Here is a 12,755-nt window from a genome sequence, read left to right as displayed (position 1 = left end):
GCCAGGGTGCAAAAGCTCAACTGAGAGTTTTAATATTAAGCACCGATAATATATTTTATCAAACACCTTTGCGATATCAAGAAAGATAATATCCGTTTGTTTGTTGATATCACGGTTTGAATGGAGTTCAAGAAGAAAGGTGGCTGACTGAATGTCACATGACAGACCTTTGCGGAAACCGTGCAGTGATGGATGAAAAAAGCTATTGCTATCTATAACAATAATTACATGCGAGTGTATTACATGTTCCATGATTTCGCAAGAACACCAATTATAGAACTGGGACGATAGATAAAGGTAGGTTCACGGTTACCTGATTTGAAGATTGGAACGACTTTGCCCATTTTACACACATCTGATAGGGTGCCTGATGATAGTGACTGTGAGAACAGCAAGATTAGATACATCGCGGAGATACATTTCGAGTTTTTTAAGCTTTGGGGTGATTGTGTCGACACCGGCTGATGACGATAGTTTGAGGGTATCAATCAGTGCAGATATTGAATCTAGTGAAAAAGTAAATCACAGCCTTCAGGACAGGGAACGAACCTGGACAGCGGGAAGAGGGGCCTGCGGTTCGGTGGTCAATACAGATAATATTGTACTGTTGAACATGATGACGCAGTCAAGCTCGGACAAATGTTCACTATTATTGGAAATTCTTATAACAGGAAATGGCTTGGTGTTGATTAATTGGCTGAAAGTTCTTGTGTTATCGGTAATCATGCATGGTAAATCGAAATAAAAAAATGAGTCCTTCGGTTCCCGGATAGCTGCCGAGTACGCGCTTCCTTCTCCATAGTAGTTTTCCCGGGAGCTTGAACTCTGCCTTAGTCTAATAAGGCAGTGCAGACATTTTCTTCTTTTTTTTGCTACCTAGTTCTTTAAGCACGTTCGTGAACCATGGTCTATAACGACTAGAACGAAGTGAAATTATCGGTATGAACTGCGCAACGAGGTCGTTCATCTTATCTTGGAAAAGCAACCAGTTTTCTCGTGTCGAACGATTTTGAAAGCCCGATTGGAATGGATCTAATTCGTTGTTGAGCGTGGCATGATTTCATTTGTCATACAGGTAGAGGATTTTCCGATCTGGGTGATGTACGGTAGAGGAAAACGAGAAAACAACCTGGAAAACTTGATGTTCGCTTATTAAGGCGAAAGCTCTGCGTCTCTTTATTCAGTCGACCTTCAAACTCCTTGAGTTAAAACTCTGCGATGACTAGAAAGGTAGTAACACTATCACCATGATCAATGGCTCATACGCCCGTTAGCAAGCACGATAGATGATAACAATGGTTAAGGCAAATCAAGTGGATGACTAAGCCACTTAGACTATTCGAATTAAGAGGATGAGTAAGCGAATTAATAGGATTACTCAGCCAAATAGACGAAGCGAATTAAAGGAGGTGACTAAGCGAATCAAGAGGAAGAGCAAGCAAATTAAGATGGATGGCTAAGCGAAGTATGCTAAGAGAATTAGGAGGATGAGTAAACGAATTAAGAGGATGACTCATCGAATCAAGATGCATGATTAAGTGAAGTAGACTAAGCGAGTTAAGGGGGATCACTAAGCGAATTAAGAGTATGGGTAAGCGAATTAACAACTCAACTCATTAGCCACTCAACTACTACTCAACTCAATTAGCTACTCAACAATAGCTCATATTCACACTATCAATCAGGTGATAGAGAAATGTGCGGAATACAGTGAAAGCTCGATAATTCGAACTTCAATAATTCGAATTTAGGGATAATTCGAACTGTACGATTTGGTCCGGCCAAGCTCCACAGAAGTCTATGTATAAAAAAAATGGCTGTGGCTTAGGTAAGGTTAAGCCCAGGATGCGAAGCATACTAGCCTTTATTTTAGTTGTTGAACCACTGTTTAGCTTGGTGAACTGCTGTTGCTTGGCTATATTTGGTTCGGCTAGACGAAGAAACAACTCATGCGTTACTCTGCTTCGCCTTGGACGCCCCGCATTGGACGCGGTGAGCGTCGAGCAACGCAGCGTTCGGCGCGGCAACGAAATGTGCGCCTGAGCAAGCGACGCACGCCTGAGCCTTAGAAACAGCTCGTTTCTAAGGCAACACCGCATTCACTAGAGGCGCTTTTGTACCGCTTTGAAGCATCGTACTCGTGGCTCAGTGGTAGCGTCTCCGTCTCACACTCCGGAGACCCTGGTTCGATTCCCACCCAGCCCATCTTGCATGAGTTGAGCCAAAGCCACTTCTCCTCTGTCGTGACGTCATGGTGTCACGTGGTTTCAAGGCGACACCGCCGCGCCTGAGGAGCTGGGTTGAGCCCTCGTAATATGCTTCGCATAAAAGTCCGTTAATTCGAACGCGAGAAGGTTCCCTCACGGATAATTCGAACTACGCTCGCCTGGCACACGGCCAGAGAAACGCGCCTACTGCCTACGCACAAGGCTGTATTGCCTCCGAAACGGACAGAACAGCGAGAGAAGGCAAAATCGGAAAAAAAATCTAACCGACGCGGGGTCAGGCACAACGCAGCGGCGGCTGCCGCCTCTCCGTTCTACGTAACCTCCGAGACTTCCTGCCCGTTGCGAATCTCGAAGGCTTTGCAAATCTTGTACAGCTGCTAATGTTGTGCGGAGATGGCACGGCAAGCACCAAAACACAGCGAACCAAGTACGTCGCAGCAGCGCTTGCAATCAAGAACCAACGAATCAGGGCCTTCGCCACCTTCACATGTTCCGCGTCTTTGTCTCGGTAGTCTTCATCGGCTCTGCACCTCTGTTTTCAGCTTAGGAGGTATCGGCCGTCGCGATTCATGGTGATGATGTTAAGCCTCGCTAACGTTCGTTTTGGTGCACATCGGTGGTGTGGCACAATCGGACCCAGAGCTTCGACTTAAAGATGGCGTGTGCCCGCGGCACACGCCATCACTTTTTGGCACGCCAAATTTCTGACATGCCCTACTGCTTCCAAATCGCAGTGTACTTTTGCTCTCCTTCACTTTCGTTAGTTCGAACTTTCGTTAATTCGAACTGAAGCGGCTTAACGAGCTTTTACTGTATAACCAACCCTTATATATAGCTTTCATTGATTACGAGAAAGCGTTTGATTCTGTCGAAACCTCAGCAGTCATGTAGGCATTACAGAATCAGGGTGTAGACGAGCCGTATGTAAAAATACTGAAATATATATATAGCGGCTCCACAGCCACCCTAGTCCTCCATAAAGCAAGCAACAAAATCCCAATAAAGAAAGGCGTCAGGCATGGAGATACGATATCTCCAATGCTATTCACAGCGTGTTTACAGGAGGTATTCAGAGAGCTGGATTGGGAAGAATTGGGGATAAAAGTTAATGGAGAATACCTTAGTAACTTGCGATTCGCTGATGATATTGCCTTGCTTAGTAACTCAGGGGACCAATTGCAATGCATGCTCACTGACCCGGAGAGGCAAAGCAGAAGAGTGGGTCTAAAAATTAATCTGCAGAAAACTAAAGTAATGCTTAACACTCTCGGAAGAGAACAGCAATTTACAATAGGCAGCGAGGCACTTGAAGTCGTAAGGGAATACATCTACTTAGAGCAGGTAGTGACGGCGGATCCGCATCATGAGACGGAAATAATCAGAAGAATAAGAATGGGCTGGGGTGCATTTGGCAGGCATTCTCAGATCATTAACAGCAAGTTGCCATTATCCCTCAAGAGAAAAGTACATAATAGCTGTGTCTTACCAGTACTCACCTACGGGGCAGAAACCTGGAGGCTTACGAAAAGGGTTCTACTCAAATTGAGGACGACGCAACGAGCTATGGAAAGAAGAATGATAGGTGTAACGTTAAGGGATAAGAAAAGAGCAGATTGGGTGAGGGAACAAACGCGAGTTAATGACGTCTTAGTTGAAATCAAGAAAAAGAAATGGGCATGGGCAGGACATGTAATGAGGAGGGAAGATAACCGATGGTCATTAAGGGTTACGGACTGGATCCCAAGGGAAGGGAAGCGTAGCAGGGGGCGGCAGAAAGTTAGGTGGGCGGATGAGATTAAGAAGTTTGCAGGCACGGCATGGCCACAATTAGTACATGACCGGGGTTGTTGGAGAAGTATGGGAGAGGCCTTTGCCCTGCAGTGGGCGTAACCAGGCTCATGATGATGATGATGAAGCGAATTAGGAGGGATGGCTAAGCGAAGTAGACTAGGCGAATTAAGGGGGCTGTGTACGTCATGCGTCGGTATCGAATGCATCGGCACTTGGGCGTCTTAAGGATAACATAAGAGGCTCTGTGAACTTTTGGGTGCCTGAGAATCAAACGGGCACATCAGAGACGTCCGAGGGACGTTTCTACGTACAATAGCACATCGCCCCCCACAAAAAAATTCACGAATATAAGCTTAGGAATAGGGGCATCATAAGATCGAGCTCTACAGCGCTTGTTGATCTTGTTCAGGATGACGTCAGCATTTCATTCAGCGTTTATTTCTGAGAAAATTAGTTGAAATTGCGTTTATTTCCATCACAATGGCGGACGTAATCAGGCAAGCATTTACAGCATTTCATTGGAGGGTGCCTGACTACTTCGTGGAGATTACGTACGACAATGACAACAAACACAGAAAGCTTTGCTTACGTCGATTCGCACATACGTGGGATCCGCAAAATTTTTCGACTATCAATTAAAATGCTTAATAATGGCGCTCATTAACGCAATATTTCCAGTCACAGTGAGCAAAAGTGGCTGTCGTATCCACAGTAGAATTGATTTAAATGGCTTTAATCCCATGGACATTATATGGTTGCCAACTTCCGTGGGATTAGATTCGTCAAAATGGGATTCAGGTGACAGGGAAATCAGGACGTTGATCAACGGCAAGAAGGCAGAAGCTTGCACAAGACCTCAGGGATATAAAATGACGTTTTAGCAGCTTGGTCAGGAGGCCACGCAATGGTTTCCCCGTCTAATAAAAATCCTCCAAAATATGAACAGAGGCCAACAAAAATGTGGACATTTTGGGAAAGGTGAAACCGCTGGGAATTTCAGGACAGCATTAGCCTAAATATAAAAGATGACTTAAATATAAGAAACCATACCGTTGACAGGGTGCCCAAATTTTGGCACAAATAAATTGGCTGTTGAAGCAGTTCAGCTGAAACGCAATGGTGCGAACTAAGGCGCGAATGTCGGCAAGTGTTGAACAAAGGTCAAGTAGGTCCTGTGGCCGACGCCAGCGCTCGGCAGCTGTCAAGCGACTGCACGTAATAGCGAGATGCCAGGTCGTCAGTCATTAGGGTCTGAAAAATTGGTCGCGGACTCCATCACATTAAAGGGAAGCTGAAACGGTCTTCAGTTTCCGTGAATTGCTGGGGTTGGGAAGCACATACCTGTTAATTTACGGTTCTGAAATTTTTTCTTTGTATTGTCAATATAAGGGGCATAAATTGCTTTCTAAATCCCCCCCGCGGACATGCCCCCGTCGCTTCCCGGAGCGCCGGGTGAGGAGGCAGCCGGAGGAGAGAACCGGCGAGAGTGACGTCATTCCCGGGGACCGTACTGCCGCACCGGCGTGCTGACATGTGCTGGCATGTTTCTTTCCGTCCTGCGTCCAGAAGCCTTGAGTGACCCGTTCTGTTCCTTGTTTCTTTCACTGTGTGGTGACGTGGAAAGCAATCCTGGCCCATCCAAGGACGATGTCCTTGCTGAAGTACTTAAAACCGTGAGGGACCTAAATGAAAGATCTATTAGAATGGAATCTGTACAAAATTCTACATCGGAGACAATTCATGAGCTGAAACAACAGCAAAAAACCATTTCAGATGCTATATCAGACATCGATCAAAGACTGCAGCACGTGGAAAGCCAGACGGCCATCCTAGATGAATGGAAACAGGATATCAGCTTATTGCGCGACAACTTAAGATTGAGAGTGTAGTAACTGACAAGAACACGCTTCGTGCGTGAACTGATGACGCGGAAGATCGCTCACGTCGCGACAATCTGGTTTTTTTTTTTGGAGTACCGAATACTTCAACAGATAATTCAATGCAGTCAGAGGAAAAAGCCCTAGATTTGATAAATAACACTTTAAAGCTTAGCTTAACTTGCGACCACATAGTGCGTGCACATAGGATTGGTCGCTACAGTCAACAAAAATCACGGCCGATAATAGTTAAGTTTTTCGCCTATAAGACCAAAGAACAAGTTTTGCCTAAGCGCTCTCTTCTAAAAGGAAGCAGCCTGACTGTGAGCGAAGACTTCTGTGAGGCAACGCGCAATATAAGACATAAATTAACGGAATATGGCGAGGGACTAAATGTACCCTACATGCTACGTTACAAAAGACTATCCGTGGGAGAAAAATGTTACGGCTACGACCTAGATAACGATGTAGTCTACGAAATAACGCCACCAAACAGAAATTCCGATCCTCGAATTCTGCGCTCAGGTCGTGTCTTACAGAACTCGCGATAGCGAAACGCAAGGGGAGATGCTTGCACTTCATCGAAACATGTTATTTCTGTTGTATTCACTAATATTCGCAGTATATTTAATAAAAGGGACGAATTGTGTTCTCTGGTTGATGACACTGATGCTGACATAATAGCGATAACGGAAACTTGGTTGGCTAACAAAATAACACACGAAGAATTGTTTCATTGCCGTAAAAGATACGTTGTGCATCGGAATGACCATACTGACAGAATAGGGGGCGGTGTATTACATGCTGTTAGTAAAGACGTTGAGTGCTTTAATGTACCGATAATCACTGAAATTGAATCTATCTGGTTTTGTTCAACCATTAATTTCAAAAAAAATAGTCTTAGGCGTCTGCTACCGGCCACCCTCGAATGGTTCGTTTTGTGATCACCTGTATGTCTGTCTAAATCAATTAACAGTAAGATTCCCAGGAGCAAAGATAATTCTTATGGGTGATTTTAACTTTCCTAACATTTTTTGGTCAAGCACATGTCCCTTCTCTAACCCATCATCCAGTGAGGCTAATCAGTTTATCGCTATTTGTTCTGACTTTACCTTAGTACAAACGGTTCTAATTCCAACACGTGTAACAGGCACTACGTCATCATTACTTGATCTCGTGCTGACATCATCAGCTGATATATCCCCGATAACGCACTTACCTGGCCTTAGCGATCATGATACATTACATTTTACAATCACGATATCACTACCACTGAAACGTAAACGATTTAAGGAAATAAAAGATTATAAAAAGGCTAACTTCTCGGCAATAAACAACGAACTTGCTTCCTTTCTTGACACGTTTCTACTTTGCTATCTTGATCGTTCTGTCGAGACAAATTGGCGCCTTTTTACAGAAAAAGTATATGATCTAATAAATCGTTATATTCTAGTCCGACGTATATATTCAAATAGTAACGCACCGTGGTATAACAGACGCCTTAGCAGACTAAGTAAGAAAAAGAAACGCCTATTTCGTATCCCTAAACGGTCACTAAATCTTGAACGCTGGTTCTCATACAAATCTCCTGCCGCCACGTACTTTTCAAATTTACGGTCTGCAAAATTTTTCTACTACAACGTTACCCTTCCCAAGCTACTGAAAACTGACAGTAAGGCATTCTGGAGCTCTCTGAAAGGAGATAACACTAGAAAGGTTACTCTAACTTCACTAACTGGGAAAGCAATCGCCGACCACGCATGCGCTGACGTGCTAAATGACACGTTCGTACAGGCCTTTTCGCCATCTTCGCATGTTACTCCTCCTCCCGAAATACGGCTTAAAAGATACCCCCACATGGATCCCATAGCATTTAATAGTAACGGTACTAAATCGATTTAAATATATTAGAATTGAAATTGTCATGTGATGCTGATGGAATTAACATTAAATTTTTACACAGTACTAGTGAGTATTGCTCGAAAATTTTGGAATTACTTTTTTCTCAGTCGCTTCACAACGGCACATTGCCTTTAGAATGGAAAACGGCTAAGATCGTTCCAATTCATAAATCTGGTGATACGCATAATCCTTCTAATTATAGGCCCATTAGTTTAACTTCTGTGCCCTGTAAAATAATGGAGAACGTAATTTATTCTCAGGTAATCAATCACCTTAAATCTAACAACTTCTTTACATCTAGCCAACAAGGTTTTCGTAAAACATTCTCCAGTGATACCCAGCTTCTTTGCTTTACTAACGACTTGCATTCTAACTTGGACGCAGGATTTCTTACGGACTGTATATTCCTTGATTTCGCTAAAGCTTTTGACAAAGTACACCACACATTACTGCTATCTAAACTCAGCGCACTAAACATTGATACTAATGTACTTAATTGGATAAAAGCATTTCTAACACACCGCATGCAATTTGTAAGCGCTAATGAAGTTAATTCAACTCTAACCCCAGTTACATCAGGTGTTCCACAAGGGTCTGTGCTTGGGCCGCTGTTGTTTTTAATCTATATTAACGATCTGCCTTGTAACATTTCGTCTAAAATTTGTCTTTTTGCAGATGACTGCGTAATATATCGTAAAATTACTAATGACGCTAATATTTCATCTCTTCAGGACGATTTAAACACATTGCATAACTGGACTAAAAAATGGCACATGCAGCTTAACGTCAAGAAATGTCAATCAATGCGAACATCCCGTACTAATGAAGCTTGTCCTGCCTATTTACTTAACAACATTCCTTTAGAGAGCGTAAAAAATTACAAATATCTGGGCGTCCATATAACCTATAGCTTATCCTGGAAGTACCATATCGGCTTTATAACGAGCAAAGCTAATCGCACACTTTGATGTCTTCGTAGAAACTTCTCGCTCGCACCATTATCACTCAAACATTTATTATACACGACATATGTCCGTCCAAAGTTGGAATAGGCATCATAAGTATGGGACCCACATCATGCCACCTCAATTACCTGCCTTGAAAGTGTCCAGAATCGCTCCGCTCGGTTTATACTAGCTAATTACCATCGTACAGCAAGCGTAACTCAAATGAAGGCTACACTTAACCTAACTTCGCTGTTAACCCGCAGGAAACAATCACGTCTATGCTTATTTCATAAGATTTACTACCAGAAAGCTGCGCTTCGGTCGGCGTGAATTAGCCCAGCACCATTCATCTTCTCACGTACAGATCATAGGCATAAGGTACATGTTCCTCGCTCTAACACACTAACACATTCGCAATCATTTTTACCTAAAACATGCAATGAATGGAACGGTCTGCCAGAATCTATTGTTTATATAAGTAATCTTGTTCAATTTAGAAATGCTTTAGTTAACTACATGTAAATCATGAAACTTGCATTCAATATATCATGTGACTTGTTATTGTATAAGTGCTATTTTTTTCAAACAAACTATGTATGTATTTACCTATCATTTCCAACCTGTATATTGAAGTGTGTGATGACATTTCTATGGTGAACTACGACTACTATTTTTTTGTGTAAATTAGTGAGCTAGTATAATTTTCTATTTTTACTTATACTGTGCCTTTCCTGTATATTGTGCCTTTCCTTTCCTTTCCTGTATATTTCTTACAGTTACTGTAAGAAATCTAACTATTGTCATGTTTGCTGATATGCATGATATGCTGAAATTCATGACATCCATGCCTTGCACTCTTTCAGGTTCTAGCAGAACAGAGCACCTTGAGAACCAAGCCCCTGATGAACCTGTTCCACTACCATCAAGAATCGAAGAGTTTGAAGCAGCCAGTGTGATGCAGGATAATGTTGAAGAACTTGAAGTAGCCAAACGCGGCACTTATGTTCGCGATTGTGTATCAACACGCAAAAAACCACGGAACTTTAGACAAGCATCGTCAAGGTGCATAAAATCGCGGAATTGCAACCGTGTTTACAATCTAATGAGATGTTAGTGCTTCGGCATTCTTCCAGCAGCAAGTTCCCGGTCACACTTTAGGGCGCTTTTTCTCCCGTCATTGGAACGTGCAGCTACATGAAAAGACACATGTACCAGCTAAGATTTCCAACGCGCGAGAAGGTGCACACATCGCTCTCGCTGTTGGCACACTCAACATCGTCGTTGCCCCCGTTGCTGCCATCCTTTTCTGTATGGGCTGTCGTTCGAACATGTACGGCGAAAATACAAGGTCTCCGAGACAGCGCGAACGTTCCATAGTGCTTACAACTCAGCTGTGAAGCCAGAACAGAACAGCGTGCTACGCTCTGAAATGGCGGTGCCGACCGGCGATCCCCGTGAATGACGTCAAAGCCGGTCCCGACCAATCACGGGTAACAGCGGCGTTCGTGCGATGCCCTGAGGCGCTGGTGCTCGTTTTCTTGCCAAAACAGTTGCTTGCGTTTGTTTCCGCCCTTTTTAAACGAGATATTCGTGTTCAGTGGACTCAAAACTGTAGAATGCCGCAGGGAGCTCAATTTTTTCGAAAAGCGTTTCAGATTCCCTTTAAGTACAGTGCGCTCTACGGTGTCATTCTTCGACAGCTGGTACCGATTCTCGCGCAATGAGGATGGTAACAAATTGTCTCACGTTCCGGTTGTCACCTTCGTCGAACTGCCAACATTCCTTGCCTTCCGTAGTTGCTTAGATATTATTGGATCAGGCTGCTAATCACGACGTCTCGGGATCGAATCCCAACCACGGCAGCCGTATTTCAATGGGTGTGAAATGAGAAAACACACGTGTACTTAGGGTTAGGCGCACGTTAAAAAATCCAAACTGGTCTAAATTATTCCCGAATCCTCCACTACGGCGTGCCTCATAATCAAATCGTGATTTTGGCAAGTAAAACCGCATAATGTGTTATGTAACATTCGTTAAGGATGTCCCGGGCATTCGCACAACTCTTGAACACAAGTAATTGTCAGGAGTAGTGCGCGAGGTCTTTGAGTATGTGGATAGCCTTTACGGCGCTCGATAGCTGCTAGTCTACATTGCGGCTACATAATGAAGGCGGGACGGCAACATGGTAGAGAATGTCGAGAACATACTAATCCCGCATATATTACTCCCAATAATTTTAAGTAGCGCTGTTCCTTCACGCACGTGGATAACCGTCCTAGGAGACTACTTTGGAAACGAACGGCAAGTACTGTATATGTCATACGCAAGGGTGTACCTGGCCTGGTGGCCAGTAAGTGTGACGTAATATTGCGAGCGCCTTCGGCCATAGCATGCAAACGGACGACGACACAGACAAGTAACTAGCGGAAGAGTGGACGAGGTACGCTAAAGAGGCTACAAGGACAAGCGCTCAGTTGGAAGTTTGCGCTTATCCGTGTCGCCTCTTCAGTGTCTCGTGTCCACTCTTGCGCTAGTCACTTCAGCATGGAATACCAACTAGCCCGGTCTCACACCCTGCGACAACACAGGGAAAGTTTGCTCAATTCTTGTGTCGTGACTTTTGTGTCAAGGTGAAAAACCAACATATCCATGTAGATGTCTTAATACGTAAGCACATCTAGATTTGCAGCTGCGGCCATAGTCCATAAGTGTGCATTGCAAAGAGGGTAGCGAAATAATTGTGTGTACCTCAACCAATTCGATAGGCGAAAATCGAAATCCGTCCACGACGGCGTCTCTAGTTGCCGCTGTGCGATGTTCGGACGTTAACATTGCGTGTAGACTCACGAAACCCTGCCACGAAGTGCTTCTGACGGTTAAGCTAGCTTCTTTACTCCGTGGAAAAAAAGGGAAAAGGAAAAAAGAAGGAAAAAAAAGAACCGTATCAAAAGCCCCGAATCAGCCATTGCTCGTCGCGACTAAACGCTCTTAGGATGACGAGTAATTTCCAGGTGACGAGCGGCTACGCTTTATCAAGAACACTGATAACGCCGGCAGGACAAGAACTGTGGCGAAGTTCAATGCGCAGGGATAGCTTTTATTTATTTTATTTTTGTTTTGTTGACGTTATCACGCGTCTCCTTGGGAAATTTGAAAAGTTCAAGATCAGTAGGCCACGTGGTGGCCCTCACGCGAACTAAACCCTTGTGTCTAGAAAAGCTGGATACGTTTGGGTTAGGCGCTCCTTCATTTACTATATTGTGTAGTGGACATTGCATATAACAGGTTCTGTGGATCACTTCTATGAAAACGAACTTCTGATCAATTCGAACAAATTTTTGCGGTCCCTGTGAACCTACAGTGCATATATATATATATATATATATATATATATATATATATATATATATATATATATATATATATATATATGTATACAGGCAAAAAAATAGTTTTTTTATTTGTTCACGTAGATGGCATTTGTAACGAGCACGAGGTGACACTTGCATTCGCGCAGTCCCCTGAAGGCGAAGCTTTTGTGGCGTTACATATATGACGTCACCTACCTGCCTGACTGCTGTAAGCAACGTTGTCAGCATATCGAAATCGAAAACTGATATTCCTGTTTGCAACAGTGTAGTTCCGAAAAACTGAATTGAGACATTTTTGTTGGTAGTTATGTCATGTGCTTTTAAATGAAATGACTGGCATCGGAACAGTCCAATTGTATTTTTCAGGAATGTATTTTCTCTTTTTTTTCTCGTTCTGCGGAGGTAGGCAAATGCTACGAATTCCTGCTTGGTGCATGATAAAGTGGCGCTTTCCCATGCGGCGTCCCTCATTCAAAAGTGTGCCCCTCTAGGACATAGATTCCTGTAAAGTTTCATTCTCTTCATTCAGAATATTTAATAAAGTCTTGTCTAAAATAGCAATACAAAGACGCTGTATATCTTCTTTATGCGGGCACCTTTCTTTGAATTGTATAAGGCTAAAGTGCATGTATGATCGCT

General features: G+C 43.4%; 1 protein-coding gene across 1 annotated transcript in view; it reads right to left on the bottom strand.

The window, feature by feature from the left end:
• LOC135907650 (chymotrypsin-1-like) overlaps nt 1–12,755 on the bottom strand; it is a 111,219-nt gene that overhangs the window by 39,757 nt on the left and 58,707 nt on the right. The window lies entirely within an intron of this gene.

This window comes from Dermacentor albipictus, chromosome 10 (genome assembly GCF_038994185.2).
Source record: "Dermacentor albipictus isolate Rhodes 1998 colony chromosome 10, USDA_Dalb.pri_finalv2, whole genome shotgun sequence".
In the NCBI taxonomy this organism is placed as follows: Eukaryota; Metazoa; Arthropoda; class Arachnida; order Ixodida; family Ixodidae; genus Dermacentor; species Dermacentor albipictus.
Note: the sequence above shows the minus strand (reverse complement) of the source record. Positions and strands in the feature narration are given on the sequence as shown.